Below are 19,139 nucleotides of genomic sequence, written 5' to 3'. Positions count from 1 at the left end.
GGATGGAGGGAGGTGGAGGAGGGTGCAATAAGAGGGTTGAGTGGTTCTAGTAAATATTTATATTGCATTATGATAGCCTAAGCATGAGAGTGAAAGAGAGAGCGGCAGAGAGAGGAAGATATATAGAGCGACCACCCCTTTATTAATATTATTCCACACCGCTAAGTTTAGCATTCAACACGTGTCGCCAGTGATGGAGAGAGAGAGAGGGAGGAGGGATAGAGAGAGAGGTTGATGGTTGCTAGGTGACCGGGCGCATATACTGAATTTTAACAAAAGAACAGGGAAAGAGGGAGAGGGAGAGTGGAGAGAGAGGGAGAGAGAGGTAGAGAGAGATCGAGAAATTGAATACATGTAGAATATATATTTAGATATATATTTTCAGGGGAGAAAACCCGCAAACGGATACCTCAAAAGGAAGGATGTGAAAAGGATGGAGGGACGAAGGGAGCGAGGGGGGAAAGGCTAATGAAAAACAGTAAGTACATTTATTTTTATGAATTCGAGGTGCGGAGGTATTTCGTTCGTTTTTTTTTCTGGCTTCTAGTTAGATTAATTGTGGTTAGGGCAGCGAGCGCCTGCTACGCATCATTGAGACGGGAATAGGGGTGCGGGTGTCCGCATTTGTAGAGCCTCTCATGATGGAAAGATGGATGGCCGGAGATAGAGAGGTGGAAACGGCCGGCGCGCGGGGCTTTGACCCCTCTGTCATTGCTGCGCGTGAACACTCACGAGCTCTTATACACCTCAACTCATAGGCTCTCTTGCATATTCGTAGGTTATATAGATACCATATGAAAAACCTCCACATTCGGACACACGCACACACTTCTTCAGCAGTTTTATGCCACTTGCATGAATGCCTGCGGATTAATCAATTGACGTGGTCATATCTATTGATGTTCATTTTTCAGGGTATGCTTAGGCTACAATGTGTGTTTGCTGTGTTTCTCTGTGTGTGTGTGTGTTTGCATCTGTGTGTGTGTCAGTGTGTGTGTGTGTCAGTGTGTGTGTGTGTACCCACCGTCTTGATCTTAGCTACAGCTTTCTGTAAGATTGTCCATCAATCTTCACTCGATCTATTTATATCTCCAGATGGCACGCTAGGAGAGGGAATTCGTTAAGACCACTGCATGCCGAGGTAGTGATACAACTAAACACTGGCCTTTCTCCTTATGTTCACCCATGTATTTGTACTCTAACACTGTTACTTGACTAAATTAATGTTTATTTTTTAGCTGAGAGTGAGAGCTCGGTTGTTGTCGTGGTAGATTTCTAAATTTACATCCTCCCGTTTCTATCCTTTTTGGTCCGTAAATAACTTTTGTCCCTAGCATTACTTTATTAGTGGAGTATAGCTAAGGTAAACAGAAATGAAGACCCATATGTAAGGCCAGAACCGAAACTAGAGCCTGAGCTCTGTAGCCAGAGTGGAGAGAGAGTATCTGACCTGTATGAGAGATGGTGTTGCATATCACAGATGTGCTGCAGTGTTTCTGGTTGCCATATCAAACTCATTGGGATGCGTGGTTGAAGTGTTGCATTATGTTGATGGAAAACAGCGTTTTCACTACAGGCCTACCTTCACGTGTGTGTGTGGGTGTGTGTGCGTGTGTGGGTGTGTGTGCATGCTTGTGTGTATTTTTAGTAGTCTAGATGTTGGTTCTGATTTTACATTGTCATACCGAAGAGCAGTTTCCACTTATTTCCACTTATTTGGATTGTCAAGCTGACATCCATTACCATGGACTATGTTATCATTATTCCTAATCCTTTATGTTATGTTTGTGCAACTTAAATTTGGCATACATTCTCATCTGCATAACACACACACACACACACACACACACACATACACACACACACACACACACACACACACACACACAGAGGAAAGAGGCCAATCCCCCCCTCCACACACACAACCATGCACAGACACACTGTAGCAGCAGAGGAATGCATGTGTTGTCGGTAATGCGTTGCCTTCAGTGTCAATACATCCTCCTCTCTACCGATCTGTCATACTGTCGCCCACAGAGAGCTCTACTGTACCAGCTGTGAACATGGGAACAGGGGGTGAAGAGGAGGAGAGAGGGAGAGGGAGAGAGGATTGGGGAAGGGAGGTGAAGTGAGGAGAGAGAGAGACAGAAGGTGTAGATAAAGGTGGAGGTGAAGATGGGGAAATATAGAGGAGAGCCGGGTGAGAGATGGGAAAAGAGCAGAGAGAGAGAGAGGGAGAGGGGAAGAGAAGGTAGAGGAGGAGAGTCAGAGGGGGAGGGGTCAGCTGGAATTGAATATCCGAGAGGGGACATAGTTGGAGGGGGCGAGAGGAGAGATGAGAGGAATCGAGTCAACGTTTGTCTGCTTTTTTCCTCCCTCTCCGCTCTTCATCAATTTCACCTCATTGATTCTCCTACTTTTTCACAGAACACCTTCAAACTCTGCTCTATCCTTCTCTTTGCATCTCTCTTTTCTTCCTCCAATCCCCCTGTTTCTTCTCCCTCCAATCCCTTCCATTTCTTCTTCTTCCTCACCCCAGCAACCTGTGTCTCCCTCCTCTATTCCCGCATCACACCTTCCTCTCATTCTCTTTTCCTTTCATCCATCCCTTTTCCTTTCATCCATCCCTTTTATACAATATTAGAGAGACTAACCCAAATCCCACCCACCCAAACCATCCAACATTCCACTCCCTGTTCTTTTTAATACCACTAATTAAGGTAAAGCTCGTTAACATAGAACATCAATTAGTCTTTAACGAGATCAGAGACTGGTGTTTTGGAGCGATTGCAGTACTCCCCTCTCCCCATGCTCTCTTGTGGATTGGCTTGGCCTCTATTGATAAACAGCATGCTAATTCACATTAGCCCACAGTGATAGGTCTGGGCACACAGGGAGTGAGAGGCTATACTGTACTCTACTGTATTGTACTGTACTGTAGTACATGGCTGGGCTGGCTGCACAGTTCATACACACTGACAGATACATGCAGGGACAAACAAGGAGACAGACAGATGGACAGACACCACACACACAAATACAGACAGACAGAAGTGTAGACAGACAGATGTGTAGACAGACAGACAGACATACAGACAGACGTGTAGACAGACAGACGTGTAGACAGACATACAGACAGACTTGTAGACAGACGGACAGACAGACAGACAGACAGACAGACAGACGTGTAGACAGACAGACAGGCGTGTAGACATACAGACAGACTTGTAGACAGATAGACGTGTAGACAGACAGACAGACAGACGTGTAGACAGACAGACGTGTAGACAGACAGACATAGATCTACTGGTGCAGCCAGACAGAAAATCAGGCTGACAAACGGACACAAACACACACACATACTGTACATATGGACAGACTGACATCAATGTACTAGAGAGAAGGACACACAAACAAACACACTCACACAGTCCACACCCACAGGCTTATGTTGGGAATACAAGGGGCCACTAGCTAGCACACAGCTGCACAAGACTACACAGAGTACATAGACACGCACACACAGGCAAACACTCAGGGGTACACACACACACACGCGGGCACACACACACACACACACACACACAGCGGGTATGTTTTGGGGTTGAGAGTTGGCCTCAAGCATGGCTGCACATGACTGCAGGTTTTGTGCGGTGCAGTGTTTTGTAGCAGTGTGGTGTGGTCCCTCATGATGATAGATGGAGCAGGAAATGACAGCATAAGTGATTATTAAAAAGAGGAAATGGAGGCATTTATAAAAACGATGTTACCCTGTGTCTGCGGCCCTTGCCGTGTGTCACCCTCCACTGTGTCACTGCTCCAGCTCAGACACACTCCCAGCACCAGTATCTATGGCCACGTTGACTAAACCCTCACTACTGGCTCCAAGCCTCGGGGCTTCAGAATGGAAATGCAGTGGACTGAGTGGCAGCAGTCTTTGTGATCAACCCTATGTTCAGATTCAGTGAAGCTAGAACCAGGGGGTAGCGGGAATATTCCCTGTCATTTATCAGTCTTGTGGCCAGATTTGCTCAGTATTTGAACCAGTTGTAAAGTTTGTAACCCAAATTGAAAGGGGGATAAAACACCAAAAAACAAAGGGAAAAAATTACACGTTCATCATTACATCTTCGTTTACACTTACCCTGATGACCTCGTCCTTCTCAGAACATCTTTGTTCTAGCGTCCATGTTTAATTCTCTCTGTCACAAACAGGTGCAAATGCTTAGTAAACCAAAGCCATACATGCTACGGTGTTATTATCCCCAGAACAAAGAGCACCTGTTCCTTTTCCAGAGCGAATGAAAGACAAAAGGAAGAAGAAAAGGCAGAGTAAAGAAGGTGAAGAAAAGGCAGAGTAAAGACAATCAGAAGGACGATGGCTGAAGGCAAAGTGTTGATCAAGACGCTGTCATGTTATTAATTTTCTGTTTCCTCTTTTCCCCTCACAAAGTGACTGTTGCAAACTTTGTCAAGGTGCAAACAACATTTCAATCTGCTCCCCCACAGACTGTTCCAAAAGACAGTTAATGACACTGTGTCTTTCTGCTTCTAACGTCACACAATCACACAGGGATGAGAGTGTAGCAGTAGCTAGTTCTCATCACATTGATGAGGGTGTGAGAAATGCACAGCAGGACCGTCCAGTCAAGTCCATGACAGTTCCTTCAGCAACATGCAGACCTGTAGCCCCTGACAACACAGAGGAGGGTGGATCTCACCTCAGCTCTATCTCCTGCTGGCTGCTCTGACATACTCCACTGGACCTCATGAAGGACAGTCATCACCTTTTGGACATTGGCTGTGAGAAATAGACACAAGTATGTGTGTTCCTGCAGGGCTGGGAATTGCCAGGGACCTCATGATACGATATTATCACGATACTTATTGTCCAAACGATACGATATATCGTTAAAAATAATATCCCAATATGTACTGCAACTGTATCGATGTTTTCCGCCATCACTATTAGTCAGTGTAAGAGTGTGTTCTTTCGTTGAAGGCAGGTCATCTTCACTTGGCCTTTAGGGGCGAGAAATACACACGTGTGTATGTGTGTTAGTCAGTGTGTGTGAGTGTGTGTACATATGCTGAAGGAGTGACTAGATGAAGGCATGTCATCACTTGGTATGTGTGTATTAGTCAGTGTGTGTGAGTGTGTGTACATATGCTGAAGGAGTGACTAGATGAAGGCATGTCATCACTTGGTATGTGTGTATTAGTCAGTGTGTGTGAATCTGTGTGGCAAGTGGTCATTACTTTTGGGTGTTAGAAATGATATACAACAGCAACATGACTCAACAGGGAAACTACATTCTCACCATCAGCTCTCAGCTCTGTATCACCAGAGCCTGAAAAGCAGAGAGAAAGATGGAGAATTTCACAGCTGTCTTCCCGTGTAACAAACTTCACAGGTTCATCAGCCTCCCCCTCTAGTGTTCAGATCGTAGATTTTACAGTGTGAATAACACAATGGGGTTCTGACGTTTCTCTCTCAGCTCCTACTTCTCAGATTTAATCAGTCCCCCCAAACCCCAGAAATGTGGGTCTGTCTCTGTCTCTCACTTCCTCCTGGTCTTCTCACCTTGGTGGGGCTCTGTCTGATTATTATTATTTTTTTATTGAACCTTTATTTGAACAAGGAGTCATGCTGAGACCATGGGCTCTTTCACAGATGAGCCCTGCATACACATCAATACACATCAAACACATCAATATACACTATACACATCACTATACACATCAAACACATCACTATACACATCACTATACACATCAAACACATCACTATACACATCACTATACACATCAAACACATCACTATACACATCACTACAGTGCATTCGGAAAGTATTCAGACCCCTTGACTTTTTCCAAATGTTGTTACATTACAGCCTTATTCTAAAATGAATTAAACATACAATACCCCATAATGACAAAGCAAAAACAGGTTTTTATAAATTTTTGTAAACCCCCGGAAATATTACATTTACATAAGTATTCAGACCCTTTACTCAGTACTTTGTTGAAGCACCTTTGGCAGCGATTAAAGCCTTGAGTCTTCTTGGGTATAACGCTACAAGCTTGGCACACCTTTATTTGGGGAGTTTCTCCCATTCTTCTCTGCAGATCCTCTCAAGCTCTGTCAGGTTCGATGGGGAGCGTCGCTACTCAGCTATTTTCAGGTCTCTCCAGAGATGTTAGATTGGGTTCAAGTCCGAGCTCTGGTTGGGCCACTCAAGGACATACAGAGACTTGTCCCGAAGCCACTCCTGCGTTGTCTTGGCTGTGTGCTTTGGGTCGTTGTCCTATTGGAAGGTGAACCTTCGCCCCAGTCTGAGGTCCTGAGTGCTCTGGAGCAGGTTTTCATCAAGGATCTCGCTGTACTTTTCTCTGTTCATCTTTCCCTCGGTCCTGACTAGTCTCCCAGTCCCTGCCGCTGAAAAATATCCCCACAGCATGATGCTTCCACCACCATGCTTCACCGTAGGGATGGTGCCAGGTTTCCTCCAGATGTGACACTTGGCATTCAGGCCAAAGAGTTCAGTCTTGGTTTCATCAGACCAGAGAATCTTGTTTCTCATGGTCTGAGAGTCCTTTAGGTGCCTTTTGGCAAACTCCAAGCAGGCTGTCATGTGCCTTTAACTGAGGAGTGCCTTCTGTCTGGCCACCCTACCATAAAGGCCTGATTGGTGGAGTGCTGCAGAGATGGTTGTCCTTCTGGAAGGTTCTCCCATCTCCACAGAGGAACTCTGGAGCTCTGTCAGAGTGACCATTGGGTTCTTGGTCACCTTCCTGACCAAGGCCCTTCTCCCCCGATTGCTCAGTTTGGCTGGGCGGCCAGCTCTAGGAAGAGTCTTGGTGGTTCCAAACTTCTTCCATTTAAGAATGATGGAGGCCACTGTGTTCTTGTGGACCTTCAATGCTGCAGAAATGCTTTTGTACCCTTCCCCAGATTTTTGCTTCGACCCAATCCTGTCTCGGACCTCTACGGACAATTCCTTCGACCTCATGGCTTGGCTTTTGCTCTGACATGCACTGTCAACTGTGGGACTTTATATAGACAGGTGTGTGCCCTTCCAAATCATGTCCAATCAATTGAATTTATCACAGGTGGACTCTAATCAAGTTGTATAAGCATCTCAGGGATGATCAATGGAAACAGGATGCACCTGATCTCAATTTCGAGTCTCATAGGGTCTGAATACTTATGTAAACAAGGTATTTAAAAAGAAAACATATATACATTTGCAAAAATATCTAAAAACCTGTTTTTGCTTTGTCATTATGGGGTATTGTGTGTAGATTGATGAGTAAAAAAATTAATGTAATCCATTTTAGAATAAGGCTGTAATGTAACAAAATGTGGAAAAAGTCAAGAGGTCTGAATACTTTCCGAATGCACTTTATACACATCACTATACACATCACTATACACATCAAACACATCCCTATACACATCACTATACACATTACTATACACATCAAACACATCACTATACACATCAATACACAAACTTATTATTCAGTAAAAAGGTCCTCAATCAGCCTTTTGAATTGACCTAGAGGCACCAATTCATCCAAGCCATGAAGGTCATTCCACAAGTAAGGTGCAAAAAACCAAAAGCAGATTTAACTAACTCAGTGGAGATCGAAGTGATCTCCAGAGTTAGCCATCCCTGAGAGGTGCGTTTCCACAGCCAAGGTGTTCTGCAGCCGTTTGTAGGCAGACATGAGTGTTTCCGGCACCCCCAGTAGAGAGCGGAGGCAGAGCCAGATATGGTGTGAATGCAGCCCTAGTCTCGTCACGAACCAGGCTTCCCTAAAACGGGAGGTGTGACAACGGCGTGATTTTGGAAGTATGGCGACGCGAGACTAACGCAGCCCCAACCTGATCCACACGTTATAAAGCAGCGTTAGATTCTCTCTTTCCCCAGCTGCAGAGGGAATAGAGATCCAACCTTACAGGCTGCTCCTGAGGAGTGACACCTCTATTACAGTGCATTGCGCCATGCAGTTTCACAGCAAATACATGTACACCCTGTCCTGATTATAATGCTGTGTGTCCTCTTCACATGCATTGCAGTTCCATGCCAAAATATATCAAGAAGAGAGTCGACTGTATACTGTTAGAGAAATAAATGAGGATGCCAGATAGTTAATGCATATTTTCAACATGATTATGTTGTCTGCATGTCATACAGTATACGTATGGATGCCCATTGCCCACCACAAGGGATGCTAGGTCACCCATGATACAAGTCAGTATTCAACGTCCATCCATTTCTGAGGACGTTGGGAGAAGACGTGGAAACCGGCCACTAGGGGCAACAGTTAGCACTGTTACTTTCAAGTAGGTTTTGGTTTTGCTAGGGCGTTGTGGACGGGGATGGCGGATGGGTATAAGCACTCTCTCTGATTCGAATCCAGCGATAGAAAGTTGTTTTACTTTTTTTTTTTAAAGCCTATCCCAAACCTTATCCCTTACCTTAACTATTCAGAGTTAATGCCTAACCTTAAGATTTTAGAGTTAATGCCTAAACTTAACCTTAAACACTTTGAAATTTGACGTTCGCAACAACTGCGAAATTTGACGTTTAAGAAACATGGATGAAAGTCTAATTCTGACGTGACACTGTGAGAGCTAGTTGACTACATCTACAACCCAGCAGTTTTCCATTCCACTGTTCCAAATTGCAAAATAAAGTTCTGAACCGGTTCAACCCCCCAAAAAGTGCTGGTTTATATAGTTCCTTTCTCTTCCTTTTTAAATCTCTGAAATTCAATTTTTTTTAAACATCAGCTCGTCATTAAATGACTTCCCCAATCAGTGCAGATAAAGCAGCTTGCTATGGAGCAGGCAAGCTATAGTTGTTTTAGCCTAGGCACTATCGGCTGCCTACGCTATCGGCTGCCTAGGCTATAGTTGTATACATGCGTGATGGACAGACAAGTGTGCGAGATGCGACTGAAATGTTGTGGGTGCGGAGAGAGCGAGAGAGGGTGGAGGAGGAGGCTTGGCTTGAAGTACTGGGCATTGTTATGACATGCATTATCTGAATTAGGCCCACCGAATTATACCTACGGAGGAGCGGCTTCTATCAAGGAACTTTGAATGTCTTTGAACTTCTGAGAGTTGGCTTAAAGTTGGACAAGAGCTAACAAGCTAGCAAGCTTGTTTTTGCAGAGTAGCAGCAGAATAAAAAACACGTGTTACCTCTTTGTAGTAACTATAGTAACTGTAACCAGCACTGAAAAAGTTAATCCATTGTTGTCTAATAAATAATCTCTCCCTAATTTCTGAATCAGTAGGCTACAGTACCCTATGCTTCGGAGGGGGAGGGGCAGGTTACCTACACACACTGGTAAAGATTTCCAGCTGGCAGGCAGACACTGGAATACGTTTCTGAGTGACAGAGTGAGGGCTTTGCATAGGCGCCTTGTTGCGTAAATTTTTTTGTGGGACTGAAATAAATGTAAAAGAACCACTTTCGTTCCCGGTTCTGATTCTGTTCCTCTAAAAATGTATTTATTTTCTGATGTTCAGTTCTGTTCCCTGAACCTGTTTGAACCCCTGCAACCCAGTAATATATATTTCTGTGGTTATCAACACCAGTTATGTTGTGTGTATCGACATGTTGTGTTAGGTGGAATTGCATTCAATTTAGGAGCTGATTTAGTTTGTCATTTAAATCTGCTCCCGCAAGCATCCTCTATTTCCTGTGAGTTGCATTTGTGTGTGTTTAATAATAATATGCCATTTAACAGACGCTTTTATCCAAAGCGACTTACAGTCATGTGCGCATACATTTTTACATATGGGTGGTCCCGGGGACCGAACCCACTACCCTGGCGTTACAAGCGTCATGCTCTACCAATTGAGCTACAGAGGACCACATGTTTGTGTGTGTGTGTGTGTGTATGTGTGTGTGTGCGTGTGTGCGTGCGTGTGCATGTGTGTGTACTGCAATGTTTGTCAAATTAGAAGGGTTGATGTTTCTCTGTTCCAGTTCATTTAACAATGTCAATATGTGTGTATTTGTTTGGGGGGAGGTGGGTGTGTTTGGGGGGGAGGTGGGTGTGTTTGGGGGGAGGTGGGTGTGTTTAACCACAGGCGTTTCTTTACCATTAGCTGGTTGTGATGTTGAGTGTTTTAGCTCAGGGTTGTCAGACCCCAGTCCTCAGGGGCTTTACAGCATCTGCCTCTGCTTTTCATTCCAGCCTTTTAATTAGTGGCTGATGTCGACCTGGCCAGGAGAGTGGACTGTCTAGCCAATCAATGCCGGGTATAGTTGCTCTGGATCACAGTGTTTCTAGACCTCATATGAACCTGGAACTGGCAAGCTAGGCTCGGTTTCCCTTTACGACAGCTGAAATGACAATTAGCATTTGAGAACGGACTAAATAGGTGTCAGCTGACCATTCAAGGGAGCTGTCAGTAACGGTTGAGAAACACTGGTGTAATAAATCCACTATAACCACTAATAGATCTCTGCCTCAAGCCTCCCCTCCCGTGTCTGCAGGGTTTCTGTCCATCCTCTCTCTCTCTCTCTCTCTCTCTCTCTCTCTCTCTCGCTCTCTCTCTCTCTCTCTCTCTCTCTCTCTCTCTCTCTCTCTCTCTCTCTCTCTCTCTCTCTCTCTCTCTCTCTCTCTCTCTCTCTCTCTCTCTCTCTCTCTCTCTCTCTCAATATTTAATTGATATATCACAGTAACAGACTATGATACAGATTTCTACAGTAATTTAATGGGGATTTTGGAGATGGTGAAATTGTCGATACGTTTATTTTTACATAATAATTTATTAACAGAAATCTGTTCAATTTCCATTTTACTTCCTCTCTAGTCCTAAGGTGTCGTAACTCTGTTCCAATTTATTCCCCCTCAATTTAACTCCTGTATCTCAGAACAATGGAAGGATCGATGGAAGGTATCTATTCACATAAATAGTGAGCAGAGTTCTAGAGGGCCATTCAAGCTCCCTGGTGATGAAGGCTAAATGAAGCTAAAACACATTGGTCTTCTATTGTTTATCTACATTTTTTGTGCTGGATGGACATTCATAGATATTATGTACAGAATACACATTACGTTTCAGGCATTCGGTTCTATTGTAGTGAATAGGCAGTGTTGGGTATTGAATGTGTCCCTGCAACAAACGCCAGCCCCCCCTTCCCAGCCCCTCCAGCTCAGCTCCCAGCCTGAAGCACTGGAGGGGGTCAGGGAGGGAAAATGACTTCCTTTAAAACACACGTAGTAAGATAATCCAGCAGGTCGTATGTTATAAAGACATCTTGATAGAGGGATTTCAACCAAAAAACAATATATATGTAAATCCATTAAATGATGTGGCACTGTAGCTCAGTTGGTAGAGCATGGCGCTTGCAACGCCAGGGTTGTGGGTTCGATTCCCACGGGGGGGCAGTATGAAAAATGTATGCACTCACTAACTAACTGTAAGTCGCTCTGGATAAGAGCGTCTGCTAAATTACTAAAAATTTTAAAAAACTATTATACTCAACTTTGGAAGGAATGGATGGTGGGGAGTGTGGAGAGACGGGCTGTGTGCATTGCAATGGTTGTCAGTCTCGTGCCTCTCTACTGTATTGCATGTCTGAGCTCTGGAAAATAATATATACTACTACCAGCCTCAGTGATATTAACCCTGGTATTGGCAGAGTGAAAATGGCTGTGAAGTGTACCCCCACTTTTACAGTCGTCTTTTCATGTCCTGATGGAATACAATGTTGTTTGTCATAGCATAATGTTGTATATTGAAAGTGATTTACATTTGTATCCATATACAAACAGTGTTATTATCCAGGAATTGGCAGAGAGAACAAGAGAGAGCGAGAGAGATAGAGAGAGCAGCAATGTACTAGGCTTCTTATACAGCCTATCATATTAAACCTGTAAACCTGAAGGAATGGCAGAATACATTATCATGCCCAGATGGTAGTAGGAGGTACAGTCATACTTATTATAAAAATACATCAAATAATACATCATGGAATGAAAGAAATCCCAAGTTTGTTTAGTACAGTGGTTCTTATTTAAATAATAAAGCGTATTGTGTTGTATTGTATTGTGTGGAAGCGTGAGCTGCAGGATCCCCTGGGACTATTCTTTCTACATGAAGGCGGATGACCTTACTCTTATTTATGACTTGAACACTCAGGGTGCTAGTAAAGCATTTGTACCTAGCAGATGTTTTGTGAATGGGGTGATGATGATATTTGTGTGTGTGTGTGTGTGTGTATTGTAGCATATAGATGTGCTTACTGGTACTTACTGGGTGTATTTTGATGAGTGCAACCCTGCGTGCTAATGTGAATTGCATGAGAATATGCAGGAGTTTATTTCTGAGACCTGTATGTGTGTGCGGGTGGGTGGCCTTCGCCTGCGTCTGTGTGTGTGTGTCTATGTGTGTGTACTGTGAAGGTTGCTGGCAGTAAATGAAAGGCAGTAGTATAATGTCAGAGTGAGATTACACATTGAGCCGTATGATAACACAGTGTGTCTCTGATCACAGGTGACTGGGTGAGCTCAGGCTACATAGAGATGCACACACACACACACACACACACAGAAATAACCTACAGTGATCGGGATGCATAAAGAGTAGACAGATGCCACAGAGAGGCTTTTTAATTTAGATGAGTGGAATCAATCAATCAATATAAAGCCCTTTTTACATCAGCAGTTGTCACAAAGTGCATTACAGATACCAAGCCTAAAACCCCAAAGAGCAAGCAATGCGGAAGCATAACCACATTGGCTACGTGTGTGTGGTGTGCGTGCGTGCGTGCATTTGTGTATCTTTGTGTGTCCTTTAGTGTAGTTATACCATGAAGTAGAAGCATAGGTTTACCATCTACTGTATATTAGTTTTAAATGTGTGAGATTCTCCTAATACAAACAGCATTTTTCCTTTAATTACACTGAAGTATAAGGAACAAATGTTGGAGCTGTAGAGACCGATTGTGATGAGTGTGATATAAGGAGTCAGGCGCAGGAGGGTAATCACCGAATGCAGAGTTTATTCCGTCGTACACAAATAGCACTGGATAGCGACAAACGAAACAGGCACAGGGGAAAATCTACCCTGGCAATACAAGGTAACGGTAGCTCCAACAATAACAGGCACAGGGGAAATATCTACCCCGGCAATAACAAGGTACGAGTAGCTCCACCGAGCTACACTACTCTCACAAATAAACAATCACCCACAAGGACAAGGGGGGCAGAGGGAACACACTTATACACAGACTAATGAGGGGATAAGAACCAGGTGTGTGTGATTGACAAGACAAGACAAATGGAATGATGAATAATGGAGCGGCAGTGGCTAGTAAACCGGTGACGACGAACGCCGAAGCCTGCCCGAACAAGGAGGGGAGGCAGCCTCGGTGGAAGTTGTGACACCGATGTAGTTGTATGTAGATTAATTGACATTAAATAAATCATAGAAACGTTTGGATGACACTCATCAATTTAGGAAGTGAATTGAAATTCATGAATTACAAAAAATTATCTTTGAAGATAAATGACACTTCTCAAATAATTAGGTATAGGCTAATTTAATTTAACTGAAATGTCAGAATCTGAATTGATACCAACTAAAAATGAGTCATGTGAATCAAAAAATGTAACCTAACGTGCTCTCCGTTCCAATGGTTAGACCAGGGGTGTCAAACTCATTTTGCCCCAGGAGACGCATTTGGTCTTCAACGAGGTCCAGAGGGCCGTACTGAAAATGTGCTATATTTCCTCACTGTCAAAATTTGCAAAAAATAGTCCTCTATCCAAAATGTTTTGAATTTTCGATGCTCCGTGACTGTCTAGATTTCATTTCGGGGATTATTAGCGAGCTGGACACAGTCAAGAAACTGTATGAATGTAGGTCCATTATCATTTCTACACAGTTTTGATTTGGTTTGAGTCCAAAAAAACATTTTATATAAAAAAATACAAAATCACCCCGTGCAGACCGCATGTTTGACACCCCTGGGTTAGACAGCACTATCTTTCCTAGATTCATTGATGTTAAAGATATGACATAGGCCTACGTAGGTGAAAACGCAAGGTTCAGAAATGTTGATGTAATGCCTATATACTCAGACTACCGAAAATATGGAAGTTAAGATATGTTGAATTGGGACAGTGTTATTTTATTCTCCAGGGTTAAAGGTTACAGCATGTTGAAAACCTGAGGCTGAGGTATAGGCACTAGAACCAGGTGCTCGTATAGGCGAGTGCACATCGATTTTTCATTTCTTTAAGATAAACATATACAGTGCTGTGAAAAAGTATTTGCCCCCTTTCTGATTTTCTCTATTCTTGCATATTTTTGATACTGAATGTTATCACATCTTCAACCAAAACCTAATATTAGATAAAAGGAACCTGAGTTTACAAGTTACCCCAAAATTGTTTATACTTGCTGGCTTTTTGCATTCAGATAGCTAGGTTCAGATAGCTAGGTTCATTAGCCACGTTTTATATTATTGGATTTATTATATTGTTTCATTGACAAAGTTATGCAACACCCAATTCACCTGTTTGAAAAAGTAATTGCCCCCTTACACTCAATAAACCTATGCAGTATATTGGCTTGTTAAAGGTTCTGAAATGCTGGTGTGAGCGAGTCGAGTGTGGAGATATAAACTATGGAGGATTGGAGCTACGATATAGAGTTTTATCAGTGAAATGGTGAAACAGCATAAAACCTATATTATATTATGAATCTTCTTGCCAGAAGAAAACATCCAGTAAACATCCAGACGTTGGTTTGTATTCCAGAGCAGTTTGTTGTCAGATTAAGAGCCATACACCCCGATCTAAAGTGTTACACATAAAGAAATAGCATCACATTTATGTGACTATCTTAATCTCGCATTTAGCCCACATCTAATTTACAAATGTAGTGTATTGTATTTCCCTGAGAGGGCCTGGTGTCAGCGCAGGTTGATGGATGGCTACGTCGTTTGTCACTTGAATAGCTTGTGATGGCCATGGGGTCTGTGGCACAGCACAGAGCCGAGCGGCACAGCTCTTTACGATAACTGTTTACAGCCGTGCAGTAAAAACAGCACTACGGTGTACAGTGGTTCTCCGCCGGGAGTACAGACTGATCAGGGTGGACATTATGTACAATGTGAAGCAGCCTCTTGCTGCTACTGCTCTCATACGACAGAGAGAGAGATAGGAAAGAGAGTGAGTATGTGTGTGTGTGTGTGTGTGAGAGAGAGAGAGAAATAGTGAGTGGATGAATGAATGAATGAATGAATGAATAAATGAGAGAGCGAGAGAGAGAGAGAGAGAGAGAGAGAGAGAGATAGAGAGAGAGAGAGAGAGAGAGAGAGAGGATCTGTTCCATCAGAGAGGACACACTCCAGTGGCTGTGATTGAAGTATTGGCCAATTAAAACGAAGAGCATTGAGCTGCAGCTGCACTTCACTGTTCACTCCACTGCTGCTGCTGGACAGAGTTATCACCCCGCATGACAGTCTACCGGGAATTACTATAGACTATAAAGTGCATTCAAAAAGTATTCACACCCCTTGACTTTTTCCACATTTTGTTGTGTTACAAAGTGGGATTAAAATTGATTTAATTGTCATTTTTGGTCAACGATCTACACAAAATACTCTGTAACATCAAAGAGGAAGAACAATTCTAGCATTTATATATATTTTTTGAAAAATCACTAAGCGCTTTGCACACATGGATTGTACAATATTTGCCTATTATTCTTTAAAAAATTCTTCAAGCTCTGTCAAGTTGGTTGTTGATCATTGCTAGAGAGTCATTTTCAAGTCTTGCCTTAGATTTTCAAGTCGATTTAAATCAAAACTGTAACTAGGCCACTCAGGAACATTCATTGTCATCTTGGTAAGCAACTCCAGTGTAGATTTTGGCCATGTGTTTTAGGTTATTGTCCTGCTGAAAGGTGAATTCGTCTCTGTGTCTGTTTGAAAGAAGACTGAACCAGATTTTCCTCTAAGATTTTGCCTGTGCTTAGCTGTATTCCGTTTATTTTTATCCTAAAAAAGTCCCTGGTCCTTGCCGATGACAAACATACCCATAACATGATGCCACCACAATACTTGAAAATATGAAGAGTGGTACACAGTGATGTGTTGTGTTGGATTTGCCCCAAACATAACTCTCTGTATTCAGGACAAAAAGTGTATTTCTTTGCCACATTTTTTGCAGCATTACTTAAGTGCCTTGTTGCAAACAGATTGTGACACTCTGGCTCCAGGACTTTTGTATTTGAGCCAGGGTGTATTGTGTTTTGTTGGGTTTTGGGTGATTTTCTATGGTTGCATTTCTGTTACGTTTATTTCTAGGTTTGGTCATTGACTCCCAATCGGAGGTAACGAGTGTCAGCTGTCGGCTCGTTATCTCTGATTGGGAGCCATATTTATACTGTGTGTTTTCTCTTGGGTGTTGTGGGTTTTTGTTCCTTTTGGTCAGTGTACCGTAGGACTTCACATTCGTCATTTGTTTGTTGTTTTCGTGGTTGCTTTTATTTAAATAAAGTCATCATGTTCACTCCACGCGCTGCGTATTGGTCCGTTTCCTCAGACGATCGTGACAGAAAAACCCACCATAAAAGGACCAAGCAGCGCGTCCAGGAGCAAAGGGTCTGGACATGGGAGGAACTGTTGGACGGTAAAGGGTCCTGGACTTGGGAGGAGATCCTGGATGGTATGGATCGCCGACCATGGAACGAGACGGTGGAGAGGCGACGGCGAGAGGAGCAACGGCATCGGCAGGGCCATCGTCGGAAGGACGGGAGGCAACCCCAAAAAAATTTTTTGGGGGGGCACATGGCTTGGGCGGCTGGGCAGCAGGAGGCTGCCACAGGGAGAAAAGGAGAGAAGGCTAACGGAGTACGGGAGCCATTGGCGAGTAGAGGAGGGAAGTGTGTGTGGCACGGCGTGAAAGACTGATGTGTGTTGCCAGTCCGGTCCGGCCCGTTCCTGATCCTCGGTTGAGGCCAGTGGTGTGTGTTCCCGGTACGGACCGGCTTGTTCCTACTCCAAGCACCAGGTCCACGGTGTGCTACGCCAGCCCGGCCCGGCCTGTTCCGGCCACTCGCACCAGGGATACGGTGCGCGTCGCCAGCTCAGCCCGGCCTGTTCCTACTCCACGCACCAGGGATACGGTGCGCGTCGCCAGCCCAGCCCGGCCTGTTCCTACTCCACGCACCAGGGATACGGTGCGCTTCGCCAGCCCGGCCCGGCCTGTTCCGGCCTCTCGCACCAGAGATACGGTGCGCGTCGCCAGCCCAGCCCGGCCTGTTCCTGCTCTCCGCACTAGGCCTTATGTGCGTCCCCAGGGTCCAGCATGCCCTGTTGCTGCTCTCCGCACTAGGCCTTATGTGCGTCCCCAGGGCCAAGCATGCCCTGTTGCTGCTTCCCGCACTAGCCCTGAGATGCGTGTCCTCAGCCCGGTACCTCCAGTTCCGGCACCACGCATCAGGCCTACGGTGCGTCCCCAGGGCCAAGCATGCCCTGTTGCTTCTCCCCGCACTAGCCCTGAGATGCGTGTCCTCAGCCCGGTACCTCCAGTTCCGGCACCACGCATCAGGCCTACGGTGCGTCCCCCAGGGCCAAGCATGCCCTGTTGCTTCTCCCCGCACTAGCCCTGAGATGCGTGTCCTCAGCCCGGTACCTCCAGTTCCGGCACCACGCACCAGGCCTACGGTGCGCCTCAGACGGCCAGAGTCTGCTGTCTGCCCAACGGGGCCTGAACTGTCCGTCTGCCCAACGCCCGTCTGAACTGCCCGTCTGCCCAACGGCGCCTGAACTGTCCGTCTGCCCAACGCCGTCTGAACTGCCCGTCTGCCCAACGGCGCCTGAACTGCCCGTCTGCCCAACGCCGTCTGAACTGTCCGTCTGCCCAACGCCCGTCTGAACTGCCCGTCTGTACTGAGCCTGCAAAGCCGCCCGTCTGCCATGAGCCTTCAGAGCCGTCCGCCAGACCGGGAGCGCTAGAGCTCTCCGCCAGACAGGATCAGCCAGAGCCTTCCGCCAGACAGGATCAGCCAGAGCCTTCCGCCAGACAGGATCAGCCAGAGCCTTCCGCCAGACAGGATCAGCCAGAGCCTTCCGCCAGACAGGATCAGCCAGAGCCTTCCGCCAGACAGGATCAGCCAGAGCCTTCCGCCAGACAGGATCAGCCAGAGCCTTCCGCCAGACAGGATCAGCCAGAGCCTTCCGCCAGCCAGGATCCGCCAGAGCCGTCCAGCCAGGATCCGCCAGAGCCAGCTAGTCAGGTACTGTCCCTTAGTCCGGTGCTGCCCCTTAGTCCGGTGCCGCCCCTTAATCCAGTGGGGTTTAGTTGGGGGTGGTCATGTGGAGGGGCTACGAAGCGGATAGTGACTAAGGTGGGGTGGGGACCACGACCTGGGCCAGAGCCGCCACCATGGACAGACGCCCACCCAGACCCTCCCCTAGACTGTATGCGGGTGCGCCCGGAGTTCGCACCTTTAGGGGGGGTACTGTGACACTCTGGCTCCAGGACTTTTGTATTTGAGCCAGGGTGTATTGTGTTTTGTTGGGTTTTGGGTGATTTTCTATGGTTGCATTTCTGTTACGTTTATTTCTAGGTTTGGTCATTGACTCCCAATCGGAGGTAACGAGTGTCAGCTGTCGGCTCGTTATCTCTGATTGGGAGCCATATTTATACTGTGTGTTTTCTCTTGGGTGTTGTGGGTTTTTGTTCCTTTTGGTCAGTGTACCGTAGGACTTCACATTCGTCATTTGTTTGTTGTTTTCGTGGTTGCTTTTATTTAAATAAAGTCATCATGTTCACTCCACGCGCTGCGTATTGGTCCGTTTCCTCAGACGATCGTGACACAGATGCATGTTTTGGAATATTTTTATTCTGTACAGGCTTCCTTCTTTTCACTCTGTCATTTAGGTTAGTATTGTGGAGTAACTACAATGTTGTTCATCCATCCTCAGTTTTCTCATATCACAACCATTAAACTGCAACTGCAACTGTTTTAAAATCACCATTGGCCTCATGGTGAAATCCCTGAGTAGTTTCCTTCCTCTCCGGCAACTGAGTTAGGAAGGACAACTGTATATTTGTAGTGACTGGTTGTATTGATACACCATCCGAAG

At 45.2% G+C, this 19,139-nt stretch overlaps 1 protein-coding gene across 1 annotated transcript in view; it reads left to right on the top strand.

Moving 5' to 3' along the window:
* Positions 1-109: 109 nt before the first annotated feature.
* Positions 110-19,139, top strand: part of LOC121556472 (glutamate receptor ionotropic, NMDA 2D) — a 101,941-nt gene continuing 82,911 nt past the window's right edge. The window contains exon 1 of the mRNA XM_045213586.1: positions 110-478. The gene's annotated coding sequence lies outside the window, so the exon portion shown is untranslated. The remainder of the gene's footprint in view (positions 479-19,139) is intronic.

This window comes from Coregonus clupeaformis, unplaced genomic scaffold (assembly GCF_020615455.1).
Source record: "Coregonus clupeaformis isolate EN_2021a unplaced genomic scaffold, ASM2061545v1 scaf0125, whole genome shotgun sequence".
NCBI lineage: Eukaryota > Metazoa > Chordata > Actinopteri > Salmoniformes > Salmonidae > Coregonus > Coregonus clupeaformis.
This window is presented reverse-complemented; position numbering and strand designations above follow the sequence as displayed.